Source organism: Camelus ferus, chromosome 18 (genome assembly GCF_009834535.1).
Source record: "Camelus ferus isolate YT-003-E chromosome 18, BCGSAC_Cfer_1.0, whole genome shotgun sequence".
Lineage (NCBI taxonomy): Eukaryota > Metazoa > Chordata > Mammalia > Artiodactyla > Camelidae > Camelus > Camelus ferus.
The window spans coordinates 1,390,829-1,416,657 of record NC_045713.1 but is presented as its reverse complement, the minus strand read 5'-3'; the positions used below and the strand labels follow the sequence as shown (position 1 = coordinate 1,416,657).

At 45.2% G+C, this 25,829-nt stretch overlaps 1 protein-coding gene and 1 long non-coding RNA gene across 2 annotated transcripts in view; one reads left to right on the top strand and one right to left on the bottom strand.

The window, feature by feature from the left end:
* The window catches only part of AUTS2 (activator of transcription and developmental regulator AUTS2), a 1,021,658-nt gene that overhangs the window by 946,672 nt on the left and 49,157 nt on the right, over positions 1–25,829 (top strand).
* Positions 11,683–13,856, bottom strand: LOC116657440. The gene is made up of 2 exons (XR_004312510.1): positions 13,506–13,856; positions 11,683–12,885 (listed from the first exon to the last, which is right to left on the bottom strand). It is a non-coding gene; the product is annotated as an uncharacterized LOC116657440 (long non-coding RNA).

The window sequence follows — 25,829 nt, the reverse complement described above, 5'->3', positions numbered from 1 at the left end:
ATGAATCCTTCTGTCTTTGTGACTCAACCATCTGCCAAAGGAAAAATTAATTTTCCCAGCGAGACAGGCACACAGAGAGACTAACTTCTTGTCCGTGCTTAATTGGTTGAACTGCTCTAGGAGCAATGGGATTTGTACCCCCAAATCCTGGGCTATTTATCCTTAAAAGGAACTAACTCTTCAGTCAGTTCAGTGTGTCCAGCCAGTATTAACCTTTCTTACCTATTCTAGGTCCTACTTCTTGGGGTTTTGCCACTTTGATAAATGGGCAGAAATGCAGAAAATGAGTCTTTGGCGCACATGCCCATCCTGCCACGATCATGAATCTCTTTTGAACTGTAGCGTTGCTCCAGGGCACAGCTACCTGCTGAGGAAGGAAAAGGGAAGCCCTTCTGTTCTCTGGGGCCCTCTGTGGACGTGATACCTGCCCTGGTGTGGGTCCACGGGCTCGGTGAGGGTTAGAGAAAAGGCCCTGAATTGCTTCTTTTCCAGGATGTGTCCTGCAACCAAGGCAAGGCACAGACGAGAGGTGGCCAGGAGGTGTATTTCACCCCATCACTTTCTCACCCCTTCTCTTGCCTTCGCCTGTCTCTAGGCAGGGTTGGACCCTCCCTGGGAGAGGTGCCCCGAGCTAGCTGTTGGAGAGCTGTGCCTTTCTGAATAGCTGGGGTGGGGCATGGCCCATGTAGCGATGAGGCCCCTGATTTGTGATTCCCTCCTGCTGTGAGCACCCGGTGTCTCCTGAAATGTGGACGTCAAGGGAACAATCACCCACCCTCCCAAGTAGTAGACCCCCACCTCCCCTCCCGCAGGTCAGCCCTGGGGATTCTGGGGGGCACTCACTCACCATGACGAATACCAGACGGAGCACTGGGGCCACCTTGAGCCCCTGCTGGCCAGGGCTGTTTGTGCTTTCCCAGGCCTTACCAGACCTACTAGTGGACACACTAGGCTGCTTCTTGGGGTCGATTTTGTACTAAGAGTTTCCAAGGGACACAGATGAGGTTGGAGACTTTAGATTAGTAAGACCTTTAGGTGTTTTTGACAGTATGGTTTTATCAGCAGCATAGAAAGAAAATCTGGCTAAAATATTGGTTGAGATTCGAGATGAGGTGAGAAAAAAGTTACTACAGATACTGCTTGGTGTGATGAGGTTCAGTAACTGAGAACCCAGTAAAATCTTTCGTGGTGATCTCACTTCATCCGTCAGGTTTAGACATGAAGGGGGAATTTCTTGGTTTTAAGAGTTATGTTAGCACCAAGGCCCTTCCCCTAAAATAATTGTGTGCTTTCTATGTAAGTGACAATAATGCAGTTGAATGTGGAATAGCTTTCTTTAAAAAAAAAAAAGGATTTAGAGTTTAAAATCCAATTATAATAAACATATGGAGACATTTTACAGTTCCTTGTAACGTCTTGGGTTGAGTTGTAAGAACATGACATAAAGCTCACTCCCCATGTGCAGAAGCTCAGCCTCTGTAAATTAGTTGCATTTTTGTACTGTGTTAAATCCCACATAAGGGAATGTTAGACTGTCACTCATTCTTTATTTTTCTTTCCCTGGACTTTTTTTTTTTTTTTTTTTTGTAGTTTCAAAGCGCTTTCTTGGGTCTTTAGAAGACAGAGATGTCTGATATGTGGAAAATTAAATACTATTGAAGGGTAATTGGTGCTTGATTGGAGACAAAGGAGATATGAGTGGTTGGGTTTCCCCTCCTACCCCACACTGCAAATAACACGCAATCAGCCCCTTTTGTTATGGAAATTGACCTTCCTATAGGAGCCAGACTCTCATGTGCAGAATTTGTGGTATAGAATTAGTCCTTGATCATTCTGGGAAACAGAAGCCTTGTATTGTTAGTGTGAACCCATCAGTAAGGGTCTAAAAATATTCTATGTTGTAGAAAGTGTTTCCCTCCAGATATTTTTCCATTAAGTGCCACCTAGTCTCTCCCTGACCTCATAGATGGGGAATCCTGGGTACATGTTGGATCCCAGCACTGGAAATTTAATGCAAGGGGTGGAAGATATTCCAAGCATTTGAATTGATCTCCATGGTGTCTTTGGAGTAGAACTTTGACAGCGATGCCACTTTTCCAGAGGAAAGTAGGCCAGACCCCCGATGCTGGGCGGCCTGTGTGCTGGAGCAGATTACAGGATAACATTCCTTCCTTTCAGTCATCGGACTCCACTCTGTTTACTTTTGAGCCCACTGAAAGGCTCTTCACTGACTTGATTGATTGATTGCTGCTGTTCTTGGAAAGACTTTTCTCCATACTTGGCAATATTAGCAAAGAAGCTTGAATGTTGACCAGCGTCTTTTCATGCCGTTCGTATTTAGTGTTCTGCTTAGGCAGTGGTGTGGCATTTGCTTGTCCCAGAAAGTAACACACACCATAGCAGACACTTGGCTTAGAAAACACCAGATCAGTTTCGGAGAGTCTTTAATGAGAAGAGTTAAATGACAGAGGGCCTCCTCGCTGGTCACACTTGCAGACACACAGGGTCAGCCCCAGGCCGGGGGAGTTTCCCTTGTGCGAGGAGCCTGTGGCCATCCCCTGGCCTCTGGAGCATTTCTGGTTTCTGACAACTGCAGAAAAATGTTGTTTTCTCTGAAAATGTATGTTTATTTAACTAGGTTTCTTTTTGCTTCACAATCTGGATTCCATTCAGTCAGTTACCACTCCAATTAACTAACAATTATTTAACATTAACAGTAATTACAGACGCCAGTTAAGCGCCTACAGATGTCAACTGTTAGCTTTGTACCTAATCACTCAATGAAATGGAGAAAGTTCAACAAACATCAATTAGCCAAGCAATTAGTATGAGTTAGGAAAGAGCATGTTATCATGTGTGAGCTGATTCAATTTATTTTATTTTGGCAGTAAAACACACACAGGCAAGCGGCAATAAGTTCCTCAGATAAGATAAAACTCCATTGTTTTGCAGCTTACATAAGAATTCTCTCCTTTCCTGTGCATAAGTCAAACATACTCTTGCCTGGAATTTATTTAACAAACAAAATTTGTCTCAGTTACTCAGAGAGCCCAGCAATGCTCAGTCTCAGGAAGCAACTGTGGTGAATTATGAATCCAGTGATGATGCTGTATGAGGAAATGTTGGAATTTTTCAGTGAAGAAATGATTGATTCCCACTCAAGTAATCTCCGCGCGCTTCGGGTTTTCCCCGGTTTATTCCTGCGCCTGTGGTGGAGGGAGCGCGGCAGGGACTTGATTCATTTCATGGTGCCTGGACTTTGGGCTCAGCTGTCTCTGAATCAGCCTGGGGCAACCGTCAGTCTCTTACCTACTTGCCCATTCTGTGCTTTAAAAATGTAGAAATGGCTCTCAATTGAAGACCCATTTTGTGAATTCACCAAAGAGATTCTGGGCCTGAATTAGGTTCAGTGCCACTCCCCTCCGCCCCCAACCGTATAGACTTGACTTCCTTCAGTCGGCTGGGTGCCTGGGCTTCCTGGGAGAGTGCATTCTAAGGCTTGATTATGTAAGAAAGCCCACAAATTAGTATTTGGAGGTCCATTTTCCCTCCAAGTGGAAAGCTGGCCATACGTGGCTATGCCTTTGGTTCCCCTCCTACCAATGGCAACTCATTTCTCACCAGTTTTGAAACTTATGGATAGGAGTGGAGGGGCCAGTCCTTAGTGGGATGCTGTCAGGTCACTGTGGGTGTTCTGTGCAGAATTTTCCATTCGAGCAAACCTCTCAACATTAACTGAATCCAGGAGTTGAAAAGTGAAAATCATGTCACTGGAATAGCTCAGGGGGAAGAGCCACCATGTTCCACGTGCCTTTCTGTTGTAAACCTTTTACTAGGGTCCAGCAGCACAACACACAGTGCACTGTCGTGAACATTCTCGAGAGATGTCTTTGCTCTTCAACATCATTTAACAGGGTTTTCGCTCTTGCACATTATGCTGCAGGGATTTACAGCAACAAAGGTCTTGTGTTGGGTGTCAGCTGCGGACCAGCGGTGGTTCCCCTTGTGTTTACTCTGGGACCTGGGTCGGAGGAGCAGCCCCCATCATGGAAGTTCTCTTGGGAGGAAAAAAAGAGTAGAGACAGAATTATAGAATGCGTCTTAAAGTTTCAGCTTGGGCGTGGTGTGTGGCATTTCCAGCCATCTCGTTGGCCAGGACAAGTCCCCAGGGCTTTTCCAGCATGCCATCCCAGGGTCTTCTGTGTTCCCTGGAGGATGGTAGGAGCTTTCCCTTGATGGTGGAGAGCCTCACCCAGGTCTTCCTGGCATCCCAAGATGCCCACCGTTATCTGAGCAGGTGCAGCCAAGAGCGGCATCATGGTAGCATCTCTGATTTCCCCTCCTCATGAGACATGATATTTCTCCATCTTTCTACTCTCCACACCCATTCCTGTGCTTATAAGTGGACTGATCATTACTTTTCAGCCAGATTTTATTAGAAATGACTTAGGATTTTCCAGCAGGGACATTTCCCTGGCAACCGATGACGTGAGCACGAGGCCCAAATCCATGCAGAGGCAGGAGGGGCGCCTGTTAATACGGAGTAATGTTCTGTGGGCGCTCCAATCTTCTCTGACCCTCGTAAACCTTGTCTCATAGAGGAGGAGGTTGAGAGCACATCATTGCCTTTTCTAAGAGTTCTTTTGAAGAGAGAAATGTCTCAAGTGTGTGGTGTTAATAGGCTGGTGTGGGAGATGGTTATATTTGGATGCCTTTAAAAGCCACTTGGAAAACATTTTCCCCCTCTTATCTGTGACCTTTCACATCTCTCAGAAGAGTGACACTAAAACCTAATTTTAGCCAAGATTACATCATTTCCTCCTTATCTGCTTACCGCCGGGAAGAGGCTTTTCCATAGTAAAGCTCCTCTCACCAAAAGCCCAACCATGTAATGCCTTCTGTTTTATATCAATTTTTGATTTTTCCAAGTGTAGACTGTCCTCTGTTGGAGCTCTTGGGGCCGAATCTCCGAAGGCTTCTTTATTCATCAACTTTATCCTGTAAACTTTGGTTTGACAAGGAATCTTCCTCTGACATCAGACTTGTCACCTGTGAAGTCAGTGACGTCAGTGTTTATTGCATTTCGTCCTTCAGTGGCTGCAGGCGGAAGCCCTGTTGAGATGAAGTCTTGCGTCCGACAAGTGTGACTGAGCGCTGACTATGTAACAGGCTCAGGAGATAAATACAAGGTGATCAGATCGCATTACAGATAACGGCCAGAAGAGTAAGAGTGTAAACGTATCTTAAAATTCAAGAAGAGACTTTCAAAATGGTGTCATGGGAAAGGAGCCTAAAGAGCTCATCTTAGGTGAGCTCTGATGGGGTGGCCGACCAGAAACACCTGCCTTCAGTGGACTGCAGACAACGCCGCCCTTCCCGAGGGGCTGTTCTGTGGGCGCGGACTGGCCGGCTTGTGCTCGCTGTTAGGCTAGAACCTGCCCCTTCAGGTTTCCCATTTTGATAACTGATGCCCTCAGTGAACCAGACTGCTGAGGAGACTTAGGGGAGCACTGGAAAGGCCTGGGTATCACCCATCCACAGGGCCTCCTGTCTTCATGTTTCTTCAGCTAGATTTGGTCGCTTCAATTTTTGCCAAGTTGGCCTGCTACGTGGAGGTGGTGGGGTGTACCAGAGCAGGAGCTGCTTTTAGTAACAGGAGACCCAGGCTCAGGTCTGAGCCGGGCTGCTTGTAACCCCGAGCGGTCACACTAGGTTTTCTCATTAACTTGAGCAAGTTGGGTGGACTCCCAGGTCCCATCCTGGTCTAGAGGCCACGGTTTGCTTTGGAGTGTTCTGGGTCCTTTGAGAGCCTGAAGCTTGCACAAAGGGCATTCATTTCCCAGGGAGCTGGGAACGAGACTGTGGACACTTGCATTTGGAAGGCAGGCTATGACTTCAGTCCTGACTTGTGGGCAAGAATGGGGCTGTAGAACGCTCTCCTCCCCTGGAGAGTCCATCTCTGTAAGAAGCATCTTAGAGGTGAGAGGGGGTGGAGCCTCAGCAGTGAGGGGGGAGGGGAGAGAGGGTAGGCGCTACTGTTTGAATACCAGCTGTTAAGTATTAACCTCCCTCCAGAATTAGAGTCACAGTGCAGAGTCCTCCCCCTCTGCCAGTCTGCATTTCCAGTAGTGTTAAAAGAGGTGTTTTATCAGCTTAGTAAATGTTTATAAAACCCTACAGTATCAAGAACCTGGGTGCTGGGTTTCTTTGTACTTAACTTCTCAAGTGCGCAGACTGCCCTTTCCTGGAGGGGCTCAAGGTCCCACAGCAGAGCAAGGCCCCACCTGCCTTGGAGCCGGGCAGGCTGGCAGGAGGCACCTTCTTCTGTGGAGTGACTCATTTTACCAACTGTGCATTGAAATGAGGCTTGGCTGGACCATTCTCCATCATCACAGGAATGTCACCACCTCACCATCTGTTTTTAGCTGTCAGCAGACTTGTGCACCAAACAATTCATCAGAGCTCTGCTTCTTCAAAAGTTAATCTAGGCCTCCTTGACCGAAGCAATCTTTCTTCCTACTTTTCATCTGCTAGGAGGTGAATGTAAGTCCAGTTTCTCCCAGGACCGCACTTGCTCTTTGCTGGGTTTTCGCTTTACTCCCAGCCTTCTCATATCCGTTGGGGAAAGGTTTGTTTTAGAGTGGAGAAACAGTACTTTTTCAGTATCTTGGCGTCACCCGAGGGGTGGCACAAACTCAAACTGTGGGTGGATTTAAGGAGGAGCTGGGTTCGTTTTTGGTTACCAAACCCATCGCGCGTTGTTGTGGAGAATGAGGCTTGTCTGGGCTGTCTCCCTTACTTTCTGAGATGGATGGCTGTAGAAAGGAAAGGCGTCACTGATGAGACATTGAGAATCTTAGAAACCTATTCTCGGATTAGAAACAAGGGCACTGCTGCCGGGTGCTTTGGTCGAATAGCTAATCATAAACTAAATGTCGTGGGTTTGGTTTTCGCAGTTGGCTCTGGGGGCCACAGTGCCTCACTTAATGTCCTTTTCCCAGGATGTCAGGCATCAGATCAATTTGAGTTCTACTCCTGTGGGAAGGACAGACCCCTGACTTAAATAGGAAGCTTGGGGATAACTGGTTAGAAGGTGGCACTCCATCTCCACTGCGGCCTCGCCTCCCATGGGTAACTGATATTTGCCCGAATGACCCATGACCCCTGTTTGCTCGGGACCTCACCCCCCCCGCCCCACCCCAGAGTGCACCTTGGGGTCAGGCTGGTGCCTTTCCTCCTTAGGGCCCTTGGAGTTGAGGAAAGACAGCTCTCCCCCTCCTCCTTCTGAATTAGCTCCAGGACAAACTTGAAAACTGCCTACTCCAGGGTTTTTTAAAAGTTAAGGCCGACTCTCTGAGCCTTCTCAGCATCCTGCCGGGTATCTTATCTTATTCAAATCCCCTAATTGCTGCTCAGGCTTCCCGGCTGCACATCGTCAGCCTACCACCTAACTGACAAAACAGACCTTCACCTGAGGGCCTCATTATGCTTGCTGCCTGTGCGTCAGGCCAGAAATACCTCCCCAATACCTGCTCGACATCCTGGGCTTCCAAGTGACAAACAAATAATTGGGTGAAACAAACCCTGGGCGCCGAGCAGCTGCCACTGGTGTCGGAGCCCAGAGGAGTCGGCGCCAATAACACTCGCGGCGCTGCCTGCTTCGTGTCACAGCGCATCTTTGAACCGGGGGCTGTGCTGACACCAGAGAATGACAGCTTCGGGGACGGCGTGCCAGTTACCGCTGCGAGTGAGGCCTCTCATGTGGCCCGTGACAAGCAGCTGTTATTTCCACGCAGGTGAACAAACTGACATCCTCGGCCGGGAGGGCAGGGGCGGGCAAGTGAGGCTGGACTGGGAGAGAGTCTCGCGTCCTGGGGACCGTCGGTGTGTGTGGCGGAAGCTGGCTTTGGGACACACACGCACACGAGTGCCCAGGTCTTCTCTCCCGGAGACTCGTGTGGGAAAGGGCTGCGGGAATCCAGCGTCAGCTTTTTGAGGATAGGGCTGCAGCCATGCCGCCTGCTGGAAGAATGTTTGCACTTAGGCTACTCCCTCCTCCCTCCTCATCTTCTTGATGTGTCATGGGTTTGGTTTCCGAGCCCAACACCTAGTTTTATAGACTATGGAAAAGGCAGCGTCTCTGCTGACCAGGAGCTGACCTGTCATTAAAAGGAATGGATGAGATGGAATTCAGATGCGGGATTGAGTCTAGACAGTGCTTCTCAGAATCTGGCCCCGGACCAGCAGTATCAGCATCCCCTGAGTAGCTGTTAAGTGTGCAAACTCTGCTAGAGTCAGACTCCAGGGGCGTGGCCCAGCAGTCCCTTTTGAGCAAGGCTTCTGGGTCCTTCTGACATAGACGACCCCTGGGCGAGGTCGAGGAAGCACATCTGAGTGAGATTTCTGTAAATGCTCAGGTGATCCGTGAATCACTTGGTGAAATCCATACTCCTGCTGACCAGGAAATTAGGTCTGTGCGTTCTTGTGCAGCCTTCGTATTTATTTATTTTTAATGTCAGAGGCACTGGATCTGTTGACAGTAACACTTTGACCCTCCCGCTGGCCTCAGCCGTCCTGCTCGCCGTGGATTTCCAATCCTCCCACTCCCTCCTGCCTGGCGAACAGGCCTCCTCCTGCATGGGGTGCTGGCAGAGGTTAGGCCCCGAGTGAGGGCTGCATTACCAAGGGAAGCTAGCCGCTCTAACTGGGCTTTGGAGCCATGACCTTGGGCCAGTGTTGTGCCTTTGCCAGCTGAACTAACCTGCTCAACCGCTTCTCAAAGACAGACTGTTCTGTCGAGTTCCCGGTTAGCAGATGCCGCACCGCAAACCCCCGCTTGCCATCTGTATTGAAGAAGGGTTATCACAACACAGAACACCCACTACCCGGGCAAATGTACCGTGATTACCAGCAACTATTTTGTAAACACAGTACGGTGTAAATTCTTTTTTGATGATCAATATCCAGGAATGTGGAATAATGGGCAGCAACGTTGTGAAATATTTTCTCCCTTCCATGCAAAATATTAGTGTTTTCAGGTTATCAAATTCTAAGTTGGGTTTTCCCAAAACATAGAGTACCTAAATATTACAGCTTTTTTAGGTGTCCTTTAAGAATAGGCATCTCCCAAGACTATATATGTTAAAGGAGTGGTTCGCAAACCTGAGCCTGTGAAAGAATTACCTGGAGGCCTTAAGACACGCACTGCTGGGTCCCACTACAGAGTTTCCGGCTCAGCAGGTCATGGGTGAGGCTCAAGGATGCACGGAGAGGCCTTGCGTGTCTAACAGGTAACCAGGTGGTGCCAATACCACTGTCCCAGGAGCACACTTTGGGATTCACGTGTGTGAAAGCTTTCCACAGAAAGCTTTTTTAAATGCCTTTTCCAGTAAACATCTGAACTGAGTATCGGTTCAAAGTCACATGTCTTTACGTGGGAAATGAAATGCACACACGGAAGTTAATTAAGTGTTATCACGGAACCACATCAGGAGCTTTTAGAAAAAGTTTACTGTTGTCAAACTTATTTAAACATAGAAGACACTAGATTGAACCCCCAGAGGTAGCCGTTACCCAGATTCATCTTTGTCAAGATTTTGTCACGATTGTTTTCAGGTGTTGGGGTAGATAAAGCAGTATCTGACCATGTTTCTTTGTTGCTGAAGTATTTTAAAGTGCATGTCAGGAGTCATACAATTTCACCCCTACATACTTCAGGGCAAATCTATTTAAGCACATTCTTTTTTCTTACATAAACAACCCTGTTATCACAGTAGTGAAATAAATAAGAATTCCTCAGTTTCAGCTGAAACCCATCCGTAATCCTATCTCCCTGATTTTCTCACGAGCGTCATTCTGCATGGTCTGTTCCAGCAGGACACAAACCAGGGTCGAGAATTACTTGTCTTAACCCAGAGCCACCCCGCCTCTCCCTGTCCTCCCATTCACTTCGGGTCAGTGACTTGTTGCAGAAATCAGGTCAGCTGTTCGTTAACCATCTTGCATTCTGGAGGCCTTTGTGGCTTCATTCAGCTTATTCCTCTGTCCCTCATATTCCCTATAAATGGAAGTTGACTCTAGAGCTTTGGTTGGATTCAAGTTAGAAGTTTTGGCAAGAAACTCAGAAGGCATTGCAGTGAGCTTCACATGGCCCCACACCCAGGTGCTCACAATGTCTAGGTAAGTGAGTTTTAGTGATGCTGGGATTGGCCAGTGATTAAGTTCAGGTTGTGGCAACCTGATACCTGCGTTGTCAGGTTCCCCATCAGCCTCTCAGCTAATGCTTTCATGCATTGGTGGTCCTCGCCTGGTCTAGGATCTCCTGGAAAGTGGCAAAAGGGTGGCTTTTCCACCATCTGTCACACTTACTGGCTGAAATTCTTCTGTACCGTGAGCTTTTCCTCGTCATCGAGAGTCCTTTGGTTGCCCTCATATAATCAAAGGGAAAGCAAGATAAATGCTTTATTCTTTCCTTTTAGTTGCACGTTATCACAGTAAGCAGTTGGTGCCCCACTAGGAGTTTTATTAACCCATCTGTACCCTTCTCTATCTGTGTTTTTCTTGTGAAAGATCTAACCCATGTTTTGGATTCATTGAATTACATTCTTATGTCATTTGTATTTATCAGTGGAAGGGACAAAATGTCTAAAAATGAGAATACTACTTGAAAAAGGGCAACAGCAAATGAGTTTGCGCACATGTATGTGTGTGAGTTTCAAGTCATGCCTGACCATCACTGCTCTGCTCAAATGCCACATCCTCCAGGAAGCCCTCCACCTTCCCAAGATTCAGACACTTGGTGCCTCCTGTCTTTCTTAGCAGAGTCCTAGATGCAGCTGTCTTTCCCCCTTCTCTGAACTCCCACCCGCTCCACAGTGACCAGCACGGTGCTGAGACAGGGTAGGGGCTCAGTTTCTGATTGTTGAGCCTCAGTGAATTAACGTGCAACGTCCTAAAAATTCCTCCAAACCTTGGGATTTAGGTGATGACTGGAGAGTCTGAGCTGATGAAAGAAAAGAAGGAAAAGTTTGAATCTCACTGAATCTAGTCAACTCATTTGGTTGGTTATTAGATAATCTGATGATCCCAACCAGATATTTTCCAGGACAGGACTAGGAGGCTGCCCACGAGTGCAGCGTGCCAGGCATTTCCATACGCTGTTTGCTCACTTCATACAGTAGCCCAGCCCAGCAGGTACTTCACACGTGAGGAAGCTGTCCCGTGACTGCTAAGTGACAGGGCCAGTTCTTGTGTCCCGGCTTCCCGGCCTCCCTCCTCCTGCTGTGCCAGCCCGGCCTTCGGTTTGGTAAATGAACAAATGCCTCTTGCTGACAGCACAGTTTCTCATTCAGCCCAAACCGTCTGTAGTACGTTGGGGAAGAAGTACTAGTGAGGCAGTTCTAGCCTGGGGAAACGCAGGGAGACGCTGGCGACGGCAGCGCGGGGAGCAGCCTTACTTGCAGCCTGAGTCAGGTGGGTCAGCCGCTTCACCGGTGGGCGGCTCAGCGCGGCATTTCGCTGAGCCTCCCACAGAACCCAACTTTATATAGTTACATAACCCAAAGGTTATACTGATGGTTAATCAGAATCAAACGGGAAAAGCTGTAAAGGAATTTCAAGCGAGGGGGCAGCAGTTAGGACTGCAAAGCTCAGTGAGGTTATTAAAACCGTTCTCTCTCTCTCTTTTTTTTTTTTTTTTAATGACCGTCTAGAACTGTCCCTCTGGTTTGTAGCGCGCTCTGTGGTGGTGCGTGTACTTTAGCGTGGCAGGGAGAGAACAAGCGTTCCTGATGGGAGCATCCATCCTCGGCCAACCTCGCTGGCTTGTTCTTTATAAAGCCCCCAGCCCAACCTTGAGTTTCTGTGGCAGAAGCACAAGAAATCCCCGCTAGTTGTCCATTTTCTCAGGAACCTCGAGGGGCCTCAAACCCTTCCCGGCCACTCAGTCTGGCGCGGGTCTTTGGCTCTGTGTGCCGGTCAGCCTCTCGGACGGCAATGCCTTTGAGGGCAGACATCGCTGTCAAGCCACTTTTAGTCTTTTTTTTTTTTTTTTTTTTTTTTTTTTGCTTCAAAGAGGGATTTAAACCCTAAAATGCAGTTATTTTCAAGGCATCATCACCACCACTCAGCCCCTGAGCGACTGGGCGGGGCTGGGCTTTTCGCCTTCGTCCCCACTGGCCTCCGTGTGGGACCTTCTGTCCTAGCTCACCCCCTGGTCCTTGCCCACTCGGCCAGCCTTTCTTTTCTACTGGCTCTTTATTTCTTTCAGTCTCTTAAGAATATCCTTGGCTTAAAAAACAAATAATAACAATAACAACAAAATACAAATGGCAGCTTGAGCCATGCTGCTCCTTTTAGACATTTAAATAAACCCCCTTTGATATCTTTCTCTTATCCCCTCTTCCTGGAAAATGCCTTCATCTGCTTATCTTCTGAGCGATAATTCAGGTGACCCGATAACATACTGTCCAGACCAGGACACATTTGAAAGGGAAACAGGCGGCTATTAACACTTTGGGACAACAGGCCTGACCCTGGATGTCCGTACAGACCGGGATTTATGATGACGTGGTGACCGTCCAGGTTCTGTGACAGTTTGTGGAAGAGCCCTAGGCCACTGGCGCTGGGAGCTCACCTCTGCTGGGTACTTCCCGAGAGCCAGGCTTTGTTCTCATCGCTGTGCGGATTAGCTCATGGAAGCCACACGGCACCCTTTCCAGGGAGCAGCGTTGTTCGCACCATTTTGACTGTGGGGAAACTGAGGCATGGAGAGGCAGAGCAGGTTGCCCGGTGTCATGCACCCAGTTAGGTACTTTATCCTCAGTCCCCAGAGGTCAGGCCATCCCGTGTCCTCTGAGGTGTCAGCAGAGTTTTCCAAATGTCTGTCTAATGAAAAGGAACATACATTGTAAACAAAAGTACCAACTTCTGAGTCTTTGTTTAGGGTCGCATAGCTGCAAAGGGCTTCTTAACAGGTGAGAAATATTTAATCATTTTCTCAAATAGCAGATGGTGGCCTCCCTTAGAGCAAGCAGGAATTACCCTCTGTTATTCTCCAAGACACCAACTTTATAAACAAATGAAAAAGCCAGTTACAGCCCACAAAGCTGGAGTGCTGGATTTTTTCCTGCTGGTTTTTCTTACGTCATTATTTTTTCATCCCTGGAAATAATTGAGGATGGTGTTACTTAAGAGCTAGCATTAGCTTGGGGACTGGATATTAAGCTGTAAAGTTCTTGATCTCAGCTAGGAAATCGGAATTTTATCGGATAAAAAAGTTCAGTCCCCCTCCGTGTCTAGCCTGGTGTCGTCCCATTTCCCCCTTTCCCTTCCCTTTGCTGCTCTCCTCCCTGTGTTTGAAAAGTAGTCTGAAAGCCTTTCCTGCCAAAATCTGAATCAGTAACCCACGGAGTTTATTAGAGGCAGATCCAACGTTCAACATGAAGCTTGTCTTTTTTTTTTATGCCACTAGGCGGACAGGGGGATTTCTTGAAAGCCAAACTCACTTTGTTTGCTCTAATATTCACAAGACTTTAGAGTTTAAGGAAGTGGTAAGTCCTCCTGCTGCCTCAGGGAGAACCGTCGGGGCGTGAGCATCAGTCATCCACGCCGTCCACGCCAGGCTCAGAGTCAGAAGCCACCAGGCCGGTCTGTTGGGATCCTGCCGGGGAGGGAGAAGTGGCTGTCAGGCAGCAGACAGCCACCCCGGAGCTTTTCAGCATTTCTGCCCACAGGCTGCGTCTTCCGGGGTGTTTCTGCAAGGTGTGTGGAGAGGAAAGTGCCTGGTAGGATCTTTTTATTGTCCATGTTTTGTAGCGTACACACACACACACACACACACACGCACGCACGCACGCACGCCCCTGCTCTCAGCCCTTTCTTACCCCTCCACCACACTCGTCCACGGGACTCCTTTCCTCTGTCTCACCCGCCCAGGTCTGTTCACCATCTTGGAATCACTGCTGGGCCTTCAGTAGCTGAGGAGTTCCTTTTAAAGTCATTTCCAACCCACCCTTCAGGTAACACAGCTACATCGCTCGACTTTGCGTAAGAAAAGCTTGTTGTGAAGAGCTTTCCGATAGCAGGGAGATCCATTCCCGCTCACATTTCTCCTGGCAGAAGGCGTGTCCCAGGTCAGAGGATGATGCAAAGAAATAGCTCGTGGCCGATAAAATGACAGAGCCTTTAAAAGAGAGATCAGCAAGGGGGTGTTTTTGAGGTATCGTGGAAGTGTTAGGGAAACTGTCATTAGACCTCTCAAATCTCATTCCTTCTGTAGATCTGGATGATTTCAGTTGAAAACTAAAACCTCTTGGACTTTTCAACGTCAGGGATGTTTCACACATTGACTCATCTAAGAACGATGGTGACAGTACCACTTGCTTAGTCCCAAGCATGTGCCACCTGGCACATTGACATGCCCTCAGCGTACATTCTCTCAGGTCAAGGGCCCTGCAAGGCTGGTATCATCACAGCTGTGCTCCGTGATAACGTGCCGAAGGCTTCGGTGGCTGACGTGTGCTGGAGCTAGCATTTCATTCCCGTTTCCACCCATCCACTCGTCAGACATCGAGTGCCTCCTTGTGCCAGGCTTTGCGCTAGGACAGGGGACACTGAGATGGACATGGCTTTGTTCTTGGTAGCTCATAGTCTCGTGGGCGTAGTCAGATATTGACTCCAGGTCTGTTGGACCAAGACCTACTTTCTCATTTTAAGTTTTCCTCCAGATTTTTTCAACTTTTTTTAAGTTCCAAAATTGCAGAACTATAGGAAAGTTGAAAGAACACAGTGAATACCCATGTACTTCTTAGTGTAGATCGACTAATTCTTAACATTTTGCCACACTTGCTTGATATCTTTTTTTTTTTTGCCTAAATCATTTCAAACTGAAAGGTATCAGAACACTTCAGTATTCACCTCCTGCATTTTTCTTTTTTCTTTTTTTATCTGCATTTTTCTACGTAACCTCGATACCATTGTCACAGCCAAGAAAGTCAACTGTGATTCCAGACTTTTTCTCAAGTTCATATTGAACTTTTATTATTTCCAAAGTGTGTTAGTTTTAAATAGTAGTAGACTTTTTTGGGGGTCTTTTTTGGATATAAGATACAATCAGGGTCACACATTTGGTCCATATGTCTTTTTAGCCTGTTGAAATTGAATATATAACTCCACCCCCACCCTCTCCCCTACACACAAATACACCCTTTTAAAAATTTCAAATGACGTTGACTTTTTGAAGAGCCCAGCCTGGTGGGTCTTGTAGGATAAACTATATTATGAATTTCCTTATAGTGGCGTTTAACTTGTTACCCAATAACTTTTTAATTATTAAAAATGAAATTCCCATTTCTGTCTGCTCCTACACCTTAATGGCTGAGCCCAGTTTGCTGCAATAGCCATTTCTTTCGCGTGTTTGGAAGTAGCTGCTTTGCGTGTGCAAAATAACCGTAGGAAGAGACAAGGGCCTTGGCATTTGTGGCGTGTTCGTTGTACTTTGTGTGCTATAAATAATTACAGTGTAGAGAGATGAGCTTTTGGAGCTCCGGATTCCACTGGAATTTAGGAATTCTCCTCCCCACCCCCAAAGTTTGCATAGATTAGCTTGTAGTTGCCAACTGCCCTGGAACTGGCAGAACGCTTAAGGCATAATCTTTTCATTAAAAAAGGATTTAACTAATTCGACTTGACTATCAAGCTGACAGGTTAATTGAAAAGGGAAATGGGGCTCAGGAACCCTTAAGGTGGGAGTGAGTGTCCGTTAAATTTAAATCATCATGATGCCTGCGGAAACAGTCTTTCCATTAGTTTTTAAAAATTTTGTGTGTATATCACCTTAATAAACCAGAAAACTGTATCCCTTTCACATTCTTAAAAGATCTGTAACATGTTCATGTAGTAGAGATCCAAAGTGTTGTGGATTTTAGGGAGACTTAAAGTATCAGCTCCTTAAATATTGTCTTATTTTTGTTTGAAGACCTAGTGGCCATGGACATATTTTATCCTGTAACTTAGCTTTTACGAACTAGTTTTTCGTTTCAGTTGATTGTTTAGATTTAATCTGTTGTAAAATAAATCTGAATGTTAGTCAAAACCAGTCCTTTGGTTAATGTATCAGAATTAGAATTAGATGTCCCCAAATGGGGAGTTGGGGCTAGGGGTTGGATGTCTTAAATCACCTGCAGTGTGAGTGGTACTTTATAAGGCACTTTTCCCTAATCTACCCTTAATCTATCCTAATCTACCCTAATCTACTATTAACGAGATGTTCCTTATGGAACTCTTGTCTGAAGTTGATACACATACCCTTCCTGGTTTAACGTTGAAAAGAACATTTCAACACCTTTGAGTTCTCAGTTTTATGGTTAAACTGGGAGACATCACGTAAGCCTTCAACGACCTTGAAGATGGGAGAGTTTGCTAACACAGTGGTAGGTCTCCAAGGGCACTTGGGGGCTCACAGAGGCCAAGGAAGCCGCCCAGGGCTGTGTGCTGGTGGATGGCACACCTGGGTTTGGCAGAAGGACCCCAGAGGCTCTCTGTTGAAGGAGCTCTTCCCTTGAGTCAGACAGACAGCAGGCCTTGGAGTGGATGCTGTAGAGATGCCCTGCACAAAGTCCTTCGGGGCATTTAAAGGAAATGAAAGGGCAGAAACTGTGTTTTATAATTTACCTTTCTGAGTTGTTGAGAAAAATACTCACGGAGCCCCACTTTTATTTGTCTGTTCAATAAAGGAAGCTTCTCTTGCACATTTGAGTTTTATTTTACATGTCATTATCTGCATGTAAAATTGATGTGTTAGGAGCCATAACGTAGAACATAAAATTCAGAAGTAAAGATCAGGTACCCCTGTAACAAATCTTCTGTTTATAGACCTTCTAAGTTTATACCCAGACAGCTCCTTTTAGAAAGGGAAATGTGCCTGTGGTTTTAGAGGGACATATACTTTAAATGTTTTCAGTCATTTTCATATGTCCTTATCAGCGATTTGAGTCCACGTTTGATTTATGACCTGTAGGTATAGAAAACTAATACCCAAACTGAATTCTCTGTGTTTAGTGAACTTAACAAGAAGCAAAATACTGTGAGTAGTAACACATCTCTCTGCTTTTGGAAGGAAGAAGACTTTCATTTCCTTCCTGAAATTCTGTATCTTTTGGGTTCTGAAGTGGTGGCATACTGCAAAACTGGATTGAGAGGTTTACTCTAGATGGATCATTTTCAACAATGATATGCATGAAACAATTTACCACGTCCATTACAGGAAGCACCACTGACTTACTACTAATTTTTTGGAGGGTAGGAGGTGAGAAATACTGCCATGTTAGACTACTATGTTGATCACAAGACACGTCTTGTATTTCAGGAACATTAAAATGTATGTGTGAGGGCAATGGGGAGAATTATGTCTTAGCAATGAAGTATGGTACATATACGTAGCATATTATATCACATTTTATAATCTGTCTACTCAAACTATGTTTATGGATCTTCTGAGAAAGAGAGTAAGGAGATTGGGCCTTTTAGTAAGACAGAAATGACCTTCCCTCCAAGACTTAGACCAAATTAAATTGGTTTTGGAAAGTGGTTTACCCTTTTCCTCTGTTGTAAATCTTCTCGGGAGCCAGTGCCCAGGCTGAACATGAGTGGCGGTCCATTGTTAGCACCTTGAAAGCCTATTTGAAATGTCATCAGCTTGGAACATTCCATTGGCAATGACTATCACACCCTGTTTTAAAAAGATGCCTTGGGTAGAAGGGAAATTATAGTGGCAGGCCCTTAATCCTTCCTAATAAGGGCAAGCGTTTAAGAGAATTATGTTGTAAAAATGAACAAGATTTGGGAGCAGTTCCATAGTTCCCATGTTCTATTGTGGACTGTCAACACCAAATGCATTTTTCTTCTGCCAACTGCCTGAGGATTTTCCATTTAGCAAACTTACAGGACGAATGATAAAGCAGCGACATTCCAAAATGAGTCCTAAATCTCTTGCTGGTAGGGATTGATGTCTCTGGTTTAAGAATTTTGAGATTTCAGCCAAGACTTAAGGTTAAGGTATCTTCTTCTTTGTGTTTGGTATCGGTTGGTACAGGTAGAGAATTTGAAATCTCAGAAGTAGCCTCACTGCCCCCGTTAAAAAGCCAGATTTAATAAACATGCCACGCTGTGCTTAATTGGACTCAACTTTAAACAAAGCATCTGAGACAAGGAAGGAATATGGCCAGGTTGTTTTTAGTAGGCTTTGAGGTTTACAGTGTTCAATTTTAGGGTGTGAATTTGGGGAACTTTTCACATTTTAAGAAGAGTAGAAAGATAATGGAAATTTAACACCGGGAAGCTTTTACACAGAGACAATTGTGTTTGCTAGAAACCCTTATTTTTTTTTTTTTCTCATAAGGGGAAGATTCCAAGGAATATTTTGGGATCTACTATACATGTATTTGAATGAAAAATGGCATTTCTTTAAAAAAAAATGACATCATTGATGCATTTCTCATTACTTGAATTAGTGAACTGCTGTATGGAAATACACTAAGCTTGTAAGCATTCTGTCACAAGTATCGTCATTTTTTCGGTATGTTGGCATTTCTAGTCAAAATGGCATCTGAAACTGGCCCTTTTACGTTTCTGTGTCTTAAAATACGAACAGTAGGGAGAAAATAAACAGAGACAAAAACACAAACTCATTGAGTGAAAATACCATGGTACAAATGGAACCTTCTGTAACACTCTATCCCAGGAATCTTGAGAAGATAAAATCTTAAGCGTTAAGAAAGCCGGAGGCCCTGTCCAGCTTATGGCTGTCAGAGCGCCTCAAGACCCTCTAATCCGCCCGTTTAGAGGATCATATTGTCAAATCAGAGGGGCTCAAACACAACAGCATCTCCTGGAACCCGAGTGACCTGTATTGAGAGTGGATCTTGTGCTTTTGTTCTTTTGAGAAGCAGGTGTAAAGGATAACACACTGGATTATCTTAGTTGAAAGCATCTGAAAGGCCAATTCCCCCTTCCTCATTCCCTTTCTGCTCAGCTTTTAGAGTCTCTGATCAGGTAAATTCTAAGGGCAGATCCTTGTGAAGCCTTGCTAGACTGGTTTTCAGTTTTCGGGGCCAGTTTTCCGCCCTCCCCGTCCTCGTCAATTAGAGCTAATCCGTGTGTAGAACTGGTGAGGGTGAGGAGGACACCGTTGCCCTGGGGACTCTTTCTGACCTGAGCGGTGTCTACGGGGAGAAGGGTTATTTCCGCCCCCGCCCCTTGTGGGAACACAGAAGTAGTTCTCCAATTCCGAGCAGATTAGACTGTTCCCTCCAGGCTAGCATGTGGGCACCTGCACATTGACACCAAGGCAGCAGTAATTGCACCCAAGTGTGTATCCAGGTTTCTGTCATAGCAAGCCAAAGGGGCCCGCACCGTGGATGGTACAGCCCCCAAAGCCTGCTTATCACAGGATGTTGGTAAAACTTAAGTTTCAGAGATTAACGACTGTGTCTCAGGACAAAAGAACTTTCTTAATCATCTGACTTATACTAAAATACAGGCCTTGGTTTATAAGACAGGTTAGTATTAGATACCAGACCCGACCTAACAAGTTCAAATCCTGCACCTGGCACGTGCTTGCTTCAGAGGGCTTTCGCGTCAGAAACAGTGTGAAACTGAAGGAAGGCTCAGACATCGGCTTTGTGATCGTGAATAACACAGGAGCGTCTACAGTGATTCTGTCACCAGTGTACACAATTTAAACTGTAAAATGAATCTGCCATTTTGTAAACTGTAACTTGAGAAAGGCAGACTCTTAAAAGCAGTCATTAATTTCTTCCAGGGAAAAGAAGCTAGTCATTAAAAAAAAAAATCTTAAAACAAAATTATCAAAACTGTATACTGGGACTAATAAAGGAAGAATGTGAATGGTTTTATTTATTTACTTGTTTCTTTTCCCTGTGGGCAACTTGCCCTTAAGTCAGGATAAGGTTCTTTGAAGACAGTTTAGAGACGAGAGGGGCAGGGATTGACAAGGGAATGAGAACCTGTGGGTTTCCGTCTAGTCTAGTTTGCTCTTGATTTTATCTTTATGACACAGCTCATCTTTAAAGTGAGTTTAGATGATGCAGTTGTTTATAATTCTAAATTTTCATGATTTTCTTCTTTAACAGATTCAGACATAGATGAATTAGAAATTTGATATGAGTATTTCTTTTTAGGCATAATTTTTTTGAAAAGACTGGTTATCAGAATCTGGTCTGTAAGAAAATTAAAGCAAAATATACTAAATTTTTAAATACCCCTCGCGTTTGAAGACACTCTCTTTTTGCCATTTAGATCTCACAAATTGCACTTGTCCAAAATGACCCACATAATTTGAGAGATAGAAAACATATAAAAACAAACAAGAACTTGGCTTTGTTTCATGATGCTGTCCTGATAGTTGGCCCTTAATTGCTTTGTGAGAGGTTTTAAAGAGCAGTTAATTTTTTTTAAACGCTTTTTGCCAGCCAAAGTTAGAAGAGAATCCTAAATTGATCCTTATTTTTTTGTGAGTGCAGGATTATTGTGGGTTTGGAGTGCAACAGCATCTTGTTGAAAACCTAGATCAGAAGGACATTTCTGAGGGATTTAGAGGGTTAGACAGAGTTCATCCAGGCTGAGCCTCGTCAGTGTCAAAGCGCATCCATCTAGAAGCAACTCTCTGCAAGTCAGGCCTCTGAAGATTTTCCCATTTGGTCATTTTACCAGAGAAGAGAAATACACATTTTACATTTTTGTGTGTGGCCCAAATAATGAGTGCCAAGACATGTTACATTCTTTACTGATTTATTAACTTTCTTCCTCCACAGATTGTTTCCTCAGCAATGCTCCCTGATTAAAGAAATTTCTCCCCCAGTTACTCCCTGAACTACTCTTTCTCCCAAGAGGCATGAAAGGGAAACCCAAGCATAACCCCAGGGCAGGCTTAGCAGCTGAGAGGAGCCACTTCTGTTCTTTTTGAACCAAGGGCTGCTCTGCACTTGAGAACAGGGATTTACAAAATAGGATAAAAATGATGGCTGCTCCTTCCATCTCTTTCTATTTCTCCCGGTGCCTTCGAGAGCCTTTACGGACCTTCTCCCAGTTGGGCATGGAGACCCCGTGCAGATGGTCTGGGTTCCGTCGGTGGTTAAGCTGCCCCGGCGCCCTCCTCCGCGGCCCCTCCGCCTCTCCGCTCCCAGCACCCGGGGCCCTGTTAGAGCCCCCCTTTCTCCTTCCAGGACCTTCTCCTTTCCACACCTCATCATGCCCAGGTCCTGCTGCCGGCCCGGAACCCCCGGGGGGCTTCCATGCTCCCTCAGAGACCTTAGCGTTAAACTATAGGTTTTCTTTTAACCAATCTTCCCGGTAAGTTGTGGGATCCTTCCCGGCAGAGCTCAGGGCTTTTCAGCGAATCCCCAGTTCCAGGCCCTGAGCCGGGGCAGTCAGCCAGCAACTGTGGATTTGTCAGATTATTATTTCCGTGCTGTGGATGCTGAAGCTGGAGAGATCGCTTACACTGCTTCTGAGACTCTGAACACCTCAGAAATGTGTAGAGGCCAGGCCTCAGAAGCCCTCCTGTTCCAGAGGCCAAGATAAGAAGTTGGAAAGTTGTTGTGGTTGGATGAACTGTGTAAGACCACTGCCGTGAACTCGTCCTCACCTCTTACGGTGGATCACGTGGCTCTGTTTGCCCATTATGAGACAATAATTTGTAACAGGACAATTTTTTTTTATTGAGATGGAATTCTCATACCATAACATTCACCTCAGTGGGTTTTAGTATATTCACAGAGTTTTGCAACTGTTACCACAATCAATTTTAGAACATTTTCATTAGAAAATGAAACCCGACACCCCTTAGATAGTGGTCCCCTCCTGCCGTGCCCCTCAGGCCCTGGCCACCTCTCATCTTTCTGTCTCTATAAAGTTCTCTATTCCCGACTTAAGTGACTAGAATCAGACAGCATGTGGTCTTTTGTGACTGATCTCTTTCACTTAGCATAATGTTTTCAAGGTCCACCCTTGTTGTAACATGTATCAGTGTTTCATTCTTTTTTCACTGCCAAATAATATTCCATTGTATAGATATGCCACATTTTGTTTATTGCTTCATCAGTTGGTGAACATTTGGGCTGTTTCTGTTTTGGGGGCCATTGTGAATACTGCTGCTATGAAAGCTGACGCACAAGTTTTTGTGCGGACGTACGTCTTCATTTGTCTCAGGTACAGGCCTAGGAATGGGACTGCTAGTCAGATGATAACTCTGTGTTATCAGCCTTTTGAGGAACCGCCAGACTGTTTTCCAAAGCCCCTGCACCATTCTTCATTCCCGCCCAGTGTGTGAGGGTTCCGGTTTCTCCACAGTCTTCTGAGCACTTGGTTTTGTCTATCTTTCTAATTAAAGCCATCCGAGTGGGTGTGCAGTGGTCTCGCTGCAATTTTGATTGGCATTTCCCTGGTGGCTAATGACTTGAGCATCTTTTTATGTGCTTGCTGACCATTTGCATATCTTCTTTGGAGAAAGGTTTATCAGAGCCTCTGCCCATTTTTAATCGCGTTCTGTTATTGAGTTGTAATAGTCCTTTATGTATTTCGGATCCTAAGGCTTTATCATATGTATGATTTGCAAATGTTTTCTCTCATTCTGTGGGTTGTCTTGTCACTCTGTTGATAATGTCTTTTGAAGCAGTTTCTTTTTGTTGTAAGTAAAACTGACTGAAGACTGATTACTCAGTTTATCCCACCTTTTGGTGATTATTCACTCCCAGGGTCAGGAAGGCATTCTACTATTCTCTGTCTCTCCTCCCCTTCCTCTTTTCATCTCCCGCCCATGTTTTTGTTTTTGTTTTTTTTAATATTCTATTTGTAAATAGTCTCAAACAAAAAGATTGTAACAGTAAGAATAATACAAAACTTACATACTGTTTATCCAGATCCATCTCTTTATTTTTGTGTCATTTGATTTCTCATTTCTGTTTCTTTCTATGTATGTGTGTAGCACACACACACGAATAGACAATTTTATTCTGAACCAGTTGAGGGTAAGCTACATAAATCATGGCCCTCTAACACTACATAACTTACTGAGCATTCCCTGAGTGTAGGGACCATCTCTTTGATACCCAAGGCACGGTTACCATCTTCAGTGAATTTAACACTGATGTGATCCTTTTGTCTCATCGATTTTCTGTAATTTAATTTTGTCATTTGACACAATGTCCTTTATGACACTTTTTTGCCCTCTGGTATAGGGGCTAGTCTAAGATTGAGTGTTGCATCTGAGTGAGAAGGTGAACATCTGTAAGTGTATTTCCTAAAACACATGCCTGGGCTAGTACTTTTGCATCAGAATTTCACTTTGTGCATCAGAATTTCTAGCTGATCTCGTCTGCCCCACCTGTCCCTTAGGATTTCTCACACGTAGCAGGGCTCTCAGTTCTTGAGCACTCACTCAAAAAAGGAGGGAAGAGGAGGCTGGGTTGGACCAGACCCTGCTCTGAGTGAGAGACTCCTGGGCTGATCTTCAGACACCAGGGACATAGAACTGGGTCTGTCTCTTCCCAGTGGTGATCCTTACCCAGGCCCCATCCTCCCACCGTGGGCATCTGCTCCTGAAAGGTCTGCTCTCTCTCAACAGAAACATTGGGAGCAGGGGGTCACCTTAAATTCTTTTTACCAAGTGACCTTTGACTTGTCCTGTCCCCACCTGACTCCCATTGAATCCACTTACTCTTGTTCCTGCGGGGGAGGCCCAGGCAGGCCTTCCTTTCCCCTTTGTCATTGTTGTACGTCCAGACTCTGACATGTCCAGACTCTGAACTCCAGCAGGTCTGTTCTAGGATGAAACAGAAAAAGCAAGCAGTATTTTGGAAAACAGATGCAAAAACCATTCGAAGTAAATTAGTAAGCATACCGGAGTGTGTTAATCATTCTATTTTTCAAAGTCCCTTCTTGTTTACTTTTGTTATTATTCAATTTATTTATAGTTACCTGTCCTCGTAACAAACACTTGAGGTAGACAGGGCACGTGCCATCTCCCTTTTGTCCCCGAGGAAACTGCTGTAGGAGGCCTCGGCTCGCCAAAGCCAGGCTGCAGGGCAGCAGCAGAGGCGGGCTTCACACCTGGCTCCTCCGATTTCCCATCTTAACGCCATTTCCACAGGGCTGCACGTCCTAATCACTTTGTTAATTAGAACTCAGTATTGCGAGTTGGGTAGAAATTGGTTTATGCACCATTCAAGAATAATAAACATTTACACCCTCGATTTTTAATGATCTGAGACTGCAGTGAAGTATATTAAAAAAAAAAAAAGTAGCCTCCTGAACATTTACTTCTGCAAGGGAGGGGATGGAAGGAAATCTCTGTCTGCAGAAGTAAGAGCAGCTTAAGGGACTCCTAGATGGGATGTTTCCCAGGACTCTTGGAGCCTTACAGCTAGTTGTGTTTTATGATCACAGTTTACATCGTTCCAAGTCATGGAATGTTCCTGTTGCATAAATAGAACATCCTGCAGAACTAAGAAAACCTGACTGTTGCAGGACAAGGTTGAAGATGCCAACTATCTAGATGATTTGTCCCCCAGTAATTTCATAGGAAAGTTTTGCAACCGACGGAGAAGTCGAGAGCCTTACGTAGTGAACACCTGTACGCCTCTCCACTCCCAGCAAGCCCCCTCGTCTAGATTCTGCCCTTGTTAACATTTTCCTAGATCAACTTTATTACAAATATCCAGGCAATTTTGATGTACTTTGTTAATATAGTCATGAAACATATTTTGTATTTATAAGATTTTTTTTTGGAGGGGGAGGGGATTAGGTTTATTTGTATTTTTTAATGAAGGTATGGGGAATTGAACCCAGGACCTCGTGCATGCTAGGCACGCACTCTACCACTGAGCCACACCCTGCCTCCATATTTTGTATTTTGGATGGAATAGAGTCTACAGTCTTTTCTGTCTAGGTTACCTTTTATTTCTCAGAATCCTTTTTAAAAACTTTTTTTAAAGTGTAGTTGATTTACAGCGTTGTGTCAGTTTCTGGTGTACAACATACCGAGTCAGTTATACACACACATATATATATATTCTTTTTCATGATAGGTTATTGCAAGATACTGAATGTAGTTCCCTGTGCTGTGTAGTAGGACCTTGTTGTTTATGTATTTTAGATATAACAGTTTGTATCTGCTAATCCCAAGCTCCTCAAGTTTATCCCTACCCCTTCTCCCCCTTAGGAACCATGTTTGTCTTCCATGTCTGTGAGTCTTTCTGTTTTGTAAATGAGTTTATTTGTGTCTTTTTTTTTTTTTTGGATCCCACATATAAGTGATATCATATGATATTTGTCCTTCTCTGTCTAACTGACTACACTTAGTATAACAATCTCTAGGTCCATCCTTACTGCTGCAAATGGCATTACTTCATTCTTTTTTATGGCTGACTAGTATTCCTTTGAACTTCAAGAATGGAGGGTTGAGCTGAGGGCAAAAAGGCCTTGATTCCTGTGCTCATGTCACTTGAAAGCCCACTGCATGTGCAGGGCTTCTTGTAGCACTCATCCATTTCAGATCCGTGACAACCCGGGGAAGTGTCAGTATGGAAATGGAAATGTTCCAGATTCCCCCCCTGCCCCGCCTTGCCCCCTGCACTTTTAATCATAAAGCTGTACCAGAACAAGGTTCCATGGGGTGTATGATGTATATTTGGCGTTGGGGAAGGGGATGAGGGTGAGCGGGGCGAGGTGTGGTGAGTACAGAGGTATGGTGACCTACCATCTTTTCTGCTTACTGGAAATAATATTTTCCTTCTTGGACCACTTGGTAGATT